Raw genomic sequence first — 14,957 nt, 5'->3', positions numbered from 1 at the left:
AGGGATGGGTCAGGACCAGAATCGCACAGGATGGGACATGACCAGAAGCACACGGGATGTGACAGAACCAGAATCACACGGAATGGGACAGAACGAGAATCACACAGGATGGGACATGACCAGAATCACACGGGATGAGACAGGACCAGAACCACACGGGATGGGACAGGACCAGAGTCACATGAGATGTGACAGGACAAGAATCACACGGGATGAGACAGGACCAGAATCATACGGGATGCGACAGGACCAGAATCACACAGGATGTGACAGAACCAGAATCACACGGAATGGGACAGGACGAGAATCACACAGGATGGGACATGACCAGAATCACACGGGATGAGACAGGACCAGAACCACACGGGGTGGGACAGGACCAGAATCACATGAGATGTGACAGGACAAGAATCACACGGGATGAGACAGGACCAGAATCATACGGGATGCGACAGGACCAGAATCACACGGGATGCGATAGGACCAGAATCACACAGCATGGGACAGGACCAGAATCATACGGGACGGGACAGGATCAGAATCACACCGGATGCGAGAGGACCAGAATCTCATGGGATGTGACAGGACGAGAATCACACGGGATGTGACAGGACCAGAATCACAAGGAATGTGACAGATCCAGAATCACACGGGATGGGAGAGGACCAGAGTCACACGGGATGGGAGAGGACCAGAGTCACACGGGTTGGGACAGGACATGAATCACACGGGAATGGACAGAACCAGAATCACACGGGATGAGACGGGACGAGAATCACATGGGATGTGACAGGACCATAATCACACGGGATGGGACAGGACGAGAATCACAACGGATGGGATCGGACCAGAATCACACGGGATGGGACAGGACCAGAATCACACGGGATGGGACAGGATCTGAATCACACGGGATGGGATAGGACCAGAATCACACGGGATGTGACAGGACCAGAATCACACGGGATGGGACAGGACCAAAATCACACGGGATGCGACAGGACCAGAATCATGCCGGATGCGACAGGACCAGAATCACACAGGATGGGACAGGACCAGAATCATACGGGACGGGACAGGATCAGAATCACACGGGATGCGAGAGGACAAGCATCACACGGGATGCGACAGGACCAAAATCACACGGGATGCGACAGGACCAGAATCACACAGGATGGGACAGGACCAGAATCACAAGGGATGGGTCAGGACCAGAATCGCACAGGATGGGACATGACCAGAAGCACACGGGATGTGACAGAACCAGAATCACACGGAATGGGACAGAACGAGAATCACACAGGATGGGACATGACCAGAATCACACGGGATGAGACAGGACCAGAACCACACGGGATGGGACAGGACCAGAGTCACATGAGATGTGACAGGACAAGAATCACACGGGATGAGACAGGACCAGAATCATACGGGATGCGACAGGACCAGAATCACACAGGATGTGACAGAACCAGAATCACACGGAATGGGACAGGACGAGAATCACACAGGATGGGACATGACCAGAATCACACGGGATGAGACAGTACCAGAACCACACGGGATGGGACAGGACCAGAATCACATGAGATGTGACAGGACAAGAATCACACGGCATGAGAAAGGACCAGAATCATACGGGATGCGACAGGACCAGAATCACACGGGATGTGACAGAACCAGAATCACACGGAATGGGACAGGACGAGAATCACACAGGATGGGACATGACCAGAATCACACGGGATGAGACAGGACCAGAACCACACGGGATGGGACAGGACCAGAATCACATGAGATGTGACAGGACAAGAATCACACGGCATGAGAAAGGACCAGAATCATACGGGATGCGACAGGACCAGAATCACACGGGATGCGATAGGACCAGAATCACACAGGATGGGACAGGACCAGAATCATACGGGACGGGACAGGTTCAGAATCACACCGGATGCGAGAGGACCAGAATCACATGGGATGTGACAGGACGAGAATCACACGAGATGTGACAGGACCAGAATCACAAGGAATGTGACAGATCCAGAATCACACGGGATGGGAGAGGACCAGAGTCACACGGGATGGGACAGGACAAGAATCACACGGGAATGGACAGAAACAGAATCACACGGGAGGAGACGGGACGAGAATCACATGGCATGTGACAGGACCATAATCACACGGGATGGGACAGGACGAGAATCACAACGGATGGGATCGGACCAGAATCACACGGGATGGGACAGGACCAGAGTCACACGGGTTTGGACAGGACCAGAATGACACGGAATGGGAAAGGACCTGAATCACACGGGATGTGACGGAGCCAGAATCACACATGGTGGGACAGGACCAGAATCACACGGGAAGTGACAGGACCAGAATCACACGGGATGGGAGAGGACAAGAATCACACGGGATGTGACAGGACCAGAATCACACGGGAAGAGATGGGACGAGAATCACACGGGAATGGGACGGGACCAGAATCACACAGAATGGGACAGGAACTGAATCACGAGGTATGGGACAGGACCAGAATCGCACGGGATTGGACAGGACCGGAATCACACGGGATGTGACAGAACCAGAATCACATGGGATGGGACAGGACGAGAATCACACGGGACAAGACAGGACCAGAATCACAAGGGATGTGACAGGACTAGAATCACACGGAATGGGCAGGACGAGAATCACACGGGAATGGAACAGGACCAGAATCACACAGAATGGGACAGGACCAGAATCATAAGGAATGGGCCATGACCAGAATCACTCGGGATCTGACAGGAACAGAATCACACTGAATGTGACAGGACCAGAATCACATGGGATGCGAGAGGACCAGAATCACACGGGATGTGTCAGGACCAGTATCACACGGAATGGGACAGGACCAGAATCACACGGAATGGGACAGGACCTGAATCACACGGGATGTGACAGGACCAGAATCACAAGGGATGCGACAGGAACAGAATCACACGGGATGGGACAGGACCAGAATCACACGGGACGAGACAGAACGAGAATCACACGGTAATGGGACAGGACCATAATCACACAGAATGGGACAGGAACAGAATCACACGGGATGGGACAGGATCAGAATCACTCGGAATTGGACAGGACCAGAATCACACGGGATGTGACGGGACCAGAATCATACGGATTGGGACAGGACCGGAATCACAGAGAATGGGACAGGAACAGAATCACATTGGATAGGACAGGACCAGAATCACACGGGATGGGACAGGACCAGAATCACACGGGATGTGACAGGACCAGAATCACATGGGATGAGACAGGACCAGAACCACACGGGATGGGACAGGACCAGAATCACATGAGATCTGACAGGACAAGAATCACGCGGGATGAGACAGGACCAGAAACACACGGGATGCGACAGGACCAGAATCACAGGGGATGAGACAGGACCAGAATCACACGGGATGGGAGAGGACGAGAATCACATGGGATATGACAGGACCAGAAACACACGGGATGGGAGAGGACCAGAATCACACGGGATGGGACAGGACAAGAATCACACGGGATGAGATAGGACCAGAATCACCCGTGGATGGGACAGGACCAGAATCACACGGAATGGGACAGGACCAGAATCACACGGGATGGGACAGGATCAGAATCACACGGGATGGGATAGGACCAGAATCACACGGGATGGGACAGGACCAGAATCACAAGGGATGTGACAGGACCAGAATCACACGGGATGGGACAGGACCAAAATCACACGGGATGCGACAGGAACAGAATCATACGGGATGCGACAGGACCAGAATCACACAGGATGGGACAGGACCAGAATCATACGGGACGGGACAGGATCAGAATCACACGAGATGCGAGAGGACAAGAATCACACGGGATGCCACAGGACCAAAATCACACGGGATGCGACAGGACCAGAATCACACAGGATGGGACAGGACCAGAATCACAAGGGATGGGTCAGGACCAGAATCGCACAGGATGGGACATGACCAGAAGCACACGGGATGTGACAGAACCAGAATCACACGGAATGGGACAGGACGAGAATCACACAGGATGGGACATGACCAGAATCACACGGGATGAGACAGGACCAGAACCACACGGGATGCGACAGGACCAGAGTCACATGAGATGTGACAGGACAAGAATCACACGGGATGAGACAGGACCAGAATCATACGGGATGCGACAGGACCAGAATCACACAGGATGTGACAGAACCAGAATCACACGGAATGGGACAGGACGAGAATCACACAGGATGGGACATGACCAGAATCACACGGGGTGAGACAGGACCAGATCCACACGGGGTGGGACAGGACCAGAATCACATGAGATGTGACAGGACAAGAATCACACGGGATGAGACGGGACGAGAATCACATGGGATGTGACAGGACCATAATCACACGGGATGTGACAGGACGAGAATCACAACGGATGGGATCGGACCAGAATCACACGGGATGGGACAGGACCAGAATCACACGGGATGGGACAGGATCAGAATCACACGGGATGGGATAGGACCAGAATCACACGGGATGGGACAGGACCAGAATCACAAGGGATGTGACAGGACCAGAATCACACGGGATGGGACAGGACCAAAATCACACGGGATGCGACAGGACCAGAATCATACCGGATGCGACAGGACCAGAATCACACAGGATGGGACAGGACCAGAATCATACGGGACGGGACAGGATCAGAATCACACGGGATGGGACATGACCAAAAGCACACGGGATGTGACAGAACCAGAATCACACGGAATGGGACAGGACGAGAATCACACAGGATGGGACATGACCAGAATCACACGGGATGAGACAGGACCAGAACCACACGGGATGGGACAGGACCAGACTCACATGAGATGTGACAGGACAAGAATCACACGGAATGGGACAGGACGAGAATCACACAGGATGGGACATGACCAGAATCACACGGGATGAGACAGGACCAGAACCACACGGGATGGGACAGGACCAGAATCACATGAGATGTGACAAGACAAGAATCACATGGCATGAGAAAGGACCAGAATCATACGGGATGCGACAGGACCAGAATCACACGGGATGCGATAGGACCAGAATCACACAGGATGGGACAGGACCAGAATCACAAGGAATGTGACAGATCCAGAATCACACGGGATGTGACAGGACCATAATCACACGGGATGGGACAGGACGAGAATCACAACGGATGGGATCGGACCAGAATCACACGGGATGGGACAGGACCAGAATCACACGGGTTTGGACAGGACCAGAATGACACGGAATGGGAAAGGACCTGAATCACACGGGATGTGACGGAGCCAGAATCACACAGGGTGGGACAGGACCAGAATCACACGGGAAGTGACAGGACCAGAATCACACGGGATGGGAGAGGACAAGAATCACACGGGATGTGACAGGACCAGAATCACACGGGAAGAGATGGGACGAGAATCACACGGGAATGGGACGGGACCAGAATCACACAGAATGGGACAGGAACTGAATCACGAGGTATGGGACAGGACCAGAATCGCACGGGATTGGACAGGACCGGAATCACACGGGATGTGACAGAACCAGAATCACATGGGATGGGACAGGACGAGAATCACACGGGACAAGACAGGACCAGAATCACATGGGATGTGACAGGACTAGAATCACACGGAATGGGGCAGGACGAGAATCACACGGGAATGGAACAGGACCAGAATCACACAGAATGGGACAGGACCAAAATCACACGGGATGCGACAGGACCAGAATCATACCGGATGCGACAGGACCAGAATCACACAGGATGGGACAGGACCAGAATCATACAGGACGGGACAGGATCAGAATCACACGGGATGGGACATGACCAGAAGCACACGGGATGTGACAGAACCAGAATCACACGGAATGGGACAGGACGAGAATCACACAGGATGGGACATGACCAGAATCACACGGGATGAGACATGACCAGAACCACACGGGATGGGACAGGACCAGAGTCACATGAGATGTGACAGGACAAGAATCACACGGAATGGGACAGGACGAGAATCACACAGGATGGGACATGACCAGAATCACACGGGATGAGACAGGGCCAGAACCACACGGGATGGGACAGGACCAGAATCACATGAGATGTGACAGGTCAAGAATCACACGGCATGAGAAAGGACCAGAATCATACGGGATGCGACAGGACCAGAATCACACGGGATGCGATAGGACCAGAATCACACAGGAAGGGACAGGACCAGAATCACAAGGAATGTGACAGATCCAGAATCACACGGGATGTGACAGGACCATAATCACACGGGATGGGACAGGACGAGAATCACAACGGATGGGATCGGACCAGAATCACACGGGATGGGACAGGACCAGAATCACACGGGTTTGGACAGGACCAGAATGACACGGAATCGGAAAGGACCTGAATCACACGGGATGTGACGGAGCCAGAATCACACAGGGTGGGACAGGACCAGAATCACACGGGAAGTGACAGGACCAGAATCACACGGGATGGGAGAGGACAAGAATCACACGGGATGTGACAGGACCAGAATCACACGGGAAGAGATGGGACGAGAATCACATGGGAATGGGACGGGACCAGAATCACACAGAATGGGACAGGAACTGAATCACGAGGTATGGGACAGGACCAGAATCGCACGGGATTGGACAGGACCGGAATCACACGGGATGTGACAGAACCAGAATCACATGGGATGGGACAGGACGAGAATCACACGGGACAAGACAGGACCAGAATCACATGGGATGTGACAGGACTAGAATCACACGGAATGGGGCAGGACGAGAATCACACGGGAATGGAACAGGACCAGAATCACACAGAATGGGACAGGACCAGAATCATAAGGAATGGGCCATGACCAGAATCACTCGGGATCTGACAGGAACAGAATCACACTGAATGTGACAGGACCAGAATCACATGGGATGCGAGAGGACCAGAATCACACGGGATGTGGCAGGACCAGAATCACACGGAATGGGACAGGACCAGAATCACACGGAATGGGACAGGACCTGAATCACACGGGATGTGACAGCGCCAGAATCACAAGGGATGCGACAGGAACAGAATCACACGGGATGGGACAGGACCAGAATCACACGGGATGAGACAGAACGAGAATCACACGGGAAGGGGACAGGACCATAATCACACAGAATGGGACAGGAACAGAATCACACGGGATGGGACAGGATCAGAATCACTCGGAATTGGACAGGACCAGAATCACACGGGAATGGAACAGGACCAGATTCACACAGAATGGGACAGGACCAGAATCATAAGGAATGGGCCATGACCAGAATCACTCGGGATCTGACAGGAACAGAATCACACTGAATGTGACAGGACCAGAATCACATGGGATGCGAGAGGACCAGAATCATACGGATTGGGACAGGACCGGAATCACAGAGAATGGGACAGGAACAGAATCACATGGGATGGGACAGGACCAGAATCACACGGGATGGGACAGGACCAGAATCACACGGGATGTGACAGCACCAGAATCACATGGGATGAGACAGGACCAGAACCACACGGGATGGGACAGGACCAGAATCACATGAGATCTGACAGGACAAGAATCACACGGGATGAGACAGGACCAGAAACACACGGGATGCGACAGGACCAGAATCACAGGGGATGAGACAGGACCAGAATCACACGGGATGGGAGAGGACGAGAATCACATGGGATATGACAGGACTAGAAACACACGGGATGGGAGAGGACCAGAATCACACGGGATGGGACAGGACAAGAATCACACGGGATGAGATAGGACCAGAATCACCCGTGGATGGGACAGGACCAGAATCACACGGAATGGGACAGGACCAGAATCACACGGGATGGGACAGGATCAGAATCACACGGGATGGGATAGGACCAGAATCACACGGGATGGGACAGGACCAGAATCACAAGGGATGTGACAGGACCAGAATCACACGGGATGCGACAGGACCAGAATCATACGGGATGCAACAGGACCAGAATCACACAGGATGGGACAGGACCAGAATCATACGGGACGGGACAGGATCAGAATCACACGGGATGCGAGAGGGCAAGAATCACACGGGATGCGACAGGACCAAAATCACACGGGATGCGACAGGACCAGAATCACACAGGATGGGACAGGACCAGAATCACAAGGGATGGGTCAGGACCAGAATCGCACAGGATGGGACATGACCAGAAGCACACGGGATGTGACAGAACCAGAATCACACGGAATGGGAGAGGACCAGAATCACACGGGATGGGACAGGACAAGAATCACACGGGATGAGATAGGACCAGAATCACCCGTGGATGGGACAGGACCAGAATCACACGGAATGGGACAGGACCAGAATCACACGGGATGGGACAGGATCAGAATCACACGGAATGGGATAGGACCAGAATCACACGGGATGGGACAGGACCAGAACCACACGGGATGTGACAGGACCAGAATCACACGGGATGCGACAGGACCAGAATCATACGGGATGCGACAGGACCAGAATCACACAGGATGGGACAGCACCAGAATCATACGGGACGGGACAGGATCAGAATCACACGGGATGCGAGAGGACAAGAATCACACGGGATGCGACAGGACCAAAATCACACGGGATGCGACAGGACCAGAATCATACGGGATGCGACAGAACCAGAATCACACGGGATGCGATAGGACCAGAATCACACAGGATGGGACAGGACCAGAATCATACGGGACGGGACAGGATCAGAATCACACCGGATGCGAGAGGACCAGAATCACATGGGATGTGACAGATCCAGAATCACACGGGATGGGAGAGGACCAGAGTCACACGGGATGGGACAGGACAAGAATCACACGGGAATGGACAGAACCAGAATCACACGGGATGGGACAGGACCAGAATCACACGGGTTTGGACCGGACCAGAATGACACGGAATGGGAAAGGACCTGAATCACACGGGATGTGACGGAGCCAGAATCACACAGGGTGGGACAGGACCAGAATCACACGGGAAGTGACAGGACCAGAATCACACGGGATGGGAGAGGATAAGAATCACACGGGATGTGACAGGACCAGAATCACACGGGAAGAGATGGGACGAGAATCACACGGGAATGGGACGGGACCAGAATCACACAGAATGGGACAGGAACTGAATCACGAGGTATGGGACAGGACCAGAATCGCACGGGATTGGACAGGACCGGAATCACACGGGATGTGACAGAACCAGAATCACATGGGATGGGACAGGACGAGAATCACACGGGACAAGACAGGACCAGAATCACATGGGATGTGACAGGACTAGAATCACACGGAATGGGGCAGGACGAGAATCACACGGGAATGGAACAGGACCAGAATCACACAGAATGGGACAGGACCAGAATCATAAGGAATGGGCCATGACCAGAATCACTCGGGATCTGACAGGAACAGAATCACACTGAATGTGACAGGACCAGAATCACATGGGATGCGAGAGGACCAGAATCACACGGGATGTGTCAGGACCAGAATCACACGGAATGGGACAGGACCAGAATCACACGGAATGGGACAGGACCTGAATCACACGGGATGTGACAGGACCAGAATCACAAGGGATGCGACAGGAACAGAATCACACGGGATGGGACAGGACCAGAATCACACAGAATGGGACAGGAACAGAATCACACGGGATGGGATCAGAATCACTCGGAATTGGAAAGGACCAGAATCACACGGGATGTGACGGGACCAGAATCATACGGATTGGGACAGGACCGGAATCACAGAGAATGGGACAGGAACAGAATCACATGGGATGGGACAGGACCAGAATCACACGGGATGGGACAGGACCAGAATCACACGGGATGGGACAGGACCAGAATCACATGAGATCTGACAGGACAAGAATCACACGGGATGAGACAGGACCAGAAACACACGGGATGCGACAGGACCAGAATCACAGGGGATGAGACAGGACCAGAATCACACGGGATGGGAGAGGACGAGAATCACATGGGATATGACAGGACCAGAAACACACGGGATGGGAGAGGACCAGAATCACACGGGATGGGACAGGACAAGAATCACACGGGATGAGATAGGACCAGAATCACCCGTGGATGGGACAGGACCAGAATCTCACGGAATGGGACAGGACCAGAATCACACGGGATGGGACAGGATCAGAATCACACGGGATGGGATAGGACCAGAATCACACGGGATGGGACAGGACCAGAATCACAAGGGATGTGACAGGACCAGAATCACACGGGATGCGACAGGACCAGAATCATACGGGATGTGACAGGACCAGAATCACACAGGATGGGACAGGACCAGAATCATACGGGACGGGACAGGATCAGAATCACACGGGATGCGAGAGGACAAGAATCACACGGGATGCGACAGGACCAAAATCACACGGGATGCGACAGGACCAGAATCACACAGGATGGGACAGGACCAGAATCACAAGGGATGGGTCAGGACCAGAATCGCACAGGATGGGACATGACCAGAAGCACACGGGATGTGACAGAACCAGAATCACACGGAATGGGACAGGACGAGAATCACACAGGATGGGACAAGACCGGAATCACACGGGATGCGACAGGACCAGAGTCACATGAAATGTGACAGGACAAGAATCACACGGGATGAGACAGGACCAGAATCATACGGGATGCGACAGGACCAGAATCACACAGGATGTGACAGAACCAGAATCACACGGAATGGGACAGGACGAGAATCACACAGGATGGGACATGACCAGAATCACACGGGATGAGACAGGACCAGAACCACAAGGGATGGGACAGGACCAGAATCACATGAGATGTGACAGGACAAGAATCACACGGGATGAGACAGGACCAGAACCACACGGGATGCGACAAGACCAGAGTCACATGAGATGTGACAGGACAAGAATCGCACGGGATGAGACAGGACCAGAATCATACGGGATGAGACAGGACCAGAATCACACAGGATGTGACAGAACCAGAATCACACGGAATGGGACAGGACGAGAATCACACAGGATGGGACATGACCAGAATCACACGGGATGAGACAGGACCAGAACCACACGGGATGGGACAGGACCAGAATCACATGAGATGTGACAGGACAAGAATCACACGGGATGAGACAGGACCAAAATCATACGGGATGCGACAGGACCAGAATCACACGGGATGCGATAGGACCAGAATCACACAGGATGGGACAGGACCAGAATCATACGGGACGGGACAGGATCAGAATCACACCGGATGCGAGAGGACCAGAATCTCATGGGATGTGACAGGACGAGAATCACACGGGATGTGACAGGACCAGAATCACAAGGAATGTGACAGATCCAGAATCACACGGGATGGGAGAGGACCAGAGGCACACGGGATGGGACAGGACAAGAATCACACGGGAATGGACAGAACCAGAATCACACGGGATGAGTCGGGACGAGAATCACATGGGATGTGACAGGACGAGAATCACAACGGATGGGATCGGACCAGAATCACACGGGATGGGACAGGACCAGAATCACACGGGTTTGGACAGGACCAGAATGACACGGAATGGGAAAGGACCTGAATCACACGGGATGTGACGGAGCCAGAATCACACAGGGTGGGACAGGACCAGAATCACACGGGAAGTGACAGGACCAGAATCACACGGGATGGGAGAGGACAAGAATCACACGGGATGTGACAGGACCAGAATCACACGGGAAGAGATGGGACGAGAATCACACGGGAATGGGACGGGACCAGAATCACACAGAATGGGACAGGAACTGAATCACGAGGTATGGGGCAGGACCAGAATCGCATGGGATTGGACAGGACCGGAATCACACGGGATGTGACAGAACAAGAATCACATGGGATGGGACAGGACGAGAATCACACGGGACAAGACAGGACCAGAATCACATGGGATGTGACAGGACTAGAATCACACGGAATGGGGCAGGACGAGAATCACACGGAAATGGAACAGGACCAGAATCACACAGAATGGGACAGGACCAGAATCATAAGGAATGGGCCATGACCAGATTCACTCGGGATCGGACAGGAACAGAATCACACTGAATGTGACAGGACCAGAATCACATGGGATGCGAGAGGACCAGAATCACACGGGATGTGTCAGGACCAGAATCACACGGAATGGGACAGGACCAGAATCACACGGAATGGGACAGGACCTGAATCACACGGGATGTGACAGGACCAGAATCACAAGGGATGCGACAGGAACAGAATCACACGGGATGGGACAGGACCAGAATCACACGGGATGAGACAGAACGAGAATCACACGGGAATGGGACAGGACCATAATCACACAGAATGGGACAGGAACAGAATCACACGGGATGGGACAGGATCAGAATCACTCGGAATTGGACAGGACCAGAATCACACGGGATGTGACGGGACCAGAATCATACGGATTGGGACAGGACCGGAATCACAGAGAATGGGACAGGAACAGAATCACATGGGATGGGACAGGACCAGAATCACACGGGATGGGACAGGACCAGAATCACACGGGATGTGACAGCACCAGAATCACATGGGATGAGACAGGACCAGAACCACACGGGATGGGACAGGACCAGAATCACATGAGATCTGACAGGACAAGAATCACACGGGATGAGACAGGACCAGAAACACACGGGATGTGACAGGACCAGAATCACAGGGGATGAGACAGGACCAGAATCACACGGGATGGGAGAGGACGACAATCACATGGGATATGACAGGACCAGAAACACACGGGATGGGAGAGGACCAGAATCACACGGGATGGGACAGGACAAGAATCACACGGGATGAGATAGGACCAGAATCACCCGTGGATGGGACAGGACCAGAATCACACGGAATCGGACAGGACCAGAATCACACGGGATGGGACAGGATCAGAATCACACGGGATGGGATAGGACCAGAATCACACGGGATGGGACAGGACGAGAATCACAAGGGATGTGACAGGACCAGAATCACACGGGATGGGACAGGACCAAAATCACACGGGATGCGACAGGACCAGAATCATACGGGATGCGACAGGACCAGAATCATACGGGACGGGACAGGATCAGAATCACACCGGATGCGAGAGGACCAGAATCTCATGGGATGTGACAGGACGAGAATCACACGGGATGTGACAGGACCAGAATCACAAGGAATGTGACAGATCCAGAATCACACGGGATGGGAGAGGACCAGAGTCACACGGGATGGGACAGGACAAGAATCACACGGGAATGGACAGAACCAGAATCACACGGGATGAGTCGGGACGAGAATCACATGGGATGTGACAGGACGAGAATCACAACGGATGGGATCGGACCAGAATCACACGGGATGGGACAGGACCAGAATCAAACGGGTTTGGACAGGACCAGAATGACACGGAATGGGAAAGGACCTGAATCACACGGGATGTGACGGAGCCAGAATCACACAGGGTGGGACAGAACCAGAATCACACGGGATGGGAGAGGACAAGAATCACACGGGATGTGACAGGACCAGAATCACACGGGATGAGATGGGACGAGAATCACACGGGAATGGGACGGGACCAGAATCTCACAGAATGGGACAGGAACTGAATCAAGCGGTATGGGACAGGACCAGAATCGCACGGGATTGGACAGGACCTGAATCACACGGGATGGGACAGGACCGGAATCACACGGGATGTGACAGAACCAGAATCTCACGGGATGTGACAGGACCAGAATCACATGGGATGGGACAGGACGAGAATCACACGGGACAAGACAGGACCAGAATCACATGGGATGTGACAGGACTAGAATCACACGGAATGTGGCAGGACGAGAATCACACGGGAATGGAACAGGACCAGAATCACACAGAATGGGACAGGACCAGAATCATAAGGAATGGGCCATGACCAGAATCACTCGGGATCTGACAGGAACAGAATCACACTGAATGTGACAGGACCAGAATCACATGGGATGCGAGAGGACCAGAATCACACGGGATGTGTCAGGACCAGAATCACACGGAATGGGACAGGACCAGAATCACACGGAATGGGTCAGGACCTGAATCACACGGGATGTGACAGGACCAGAATCACAAGGGATGCGACAGGAACAGAATCACACGGGATGGGACAGGACCAGAATCACACGGGATGAGACAGAACGAGAATCACACGGGAATGGGACAGGACCATAATCACACAGAATGGGACAGGAACAGAATCACATGGGATGGGACAGGACCAGAATCACACGGGATGGGACAGGACCAGAATCACACGGGATGTGACAGGACCAGAATCACATGGGATGAGACAGGACCAGAACCACACGGGATGGGACAGGACCAGAATCACATGAGATCTGACAGGACAAGAATCACACGGGATGAGACAGGACCAGAAACACACGGGATGCGACAGGACCAGAATCACAGGGGATGAGACAGGACCAGAATCACACGGGATGGGAGAGGACGACAATCACATGGGATATGGCAGGACCAGAAACACACGGGATGGGAGAGGACCAGAATCACACGGGATGGGACAGGACAAGAATCACACGGGATGAGATAGGACCAGAATCACCCGTGGATGGGACAGGACCAGAATCACACGGAATGGGACAGGACCAGAATCACACGGGATGGGATAGGATCAGAATCACACGGGATGGGATAGGACCAGAATCACACGGGATGGGACAGGACGAGAATCACAAGGGATGTGACAGGAC

The sequence above is a fragment of the Hypanus sabinus genome, chromosome 5, assembly GCF_030144855.1.
Source record: "Hypanus sabinus isolate sHypSab1 chromosome 5, sHypSab1.hap1, whole genome shotgun sequence".
Classification (NCBI taxonomy): Eukaryota; Metazoa; Chordata; class Chondrichthyes; order Myliobatiformes; family Dasyatidae; genus Hypanus; species Hypanus sabinus.
Note: the sequence above shows the minus strand (reverse complement) of the source record.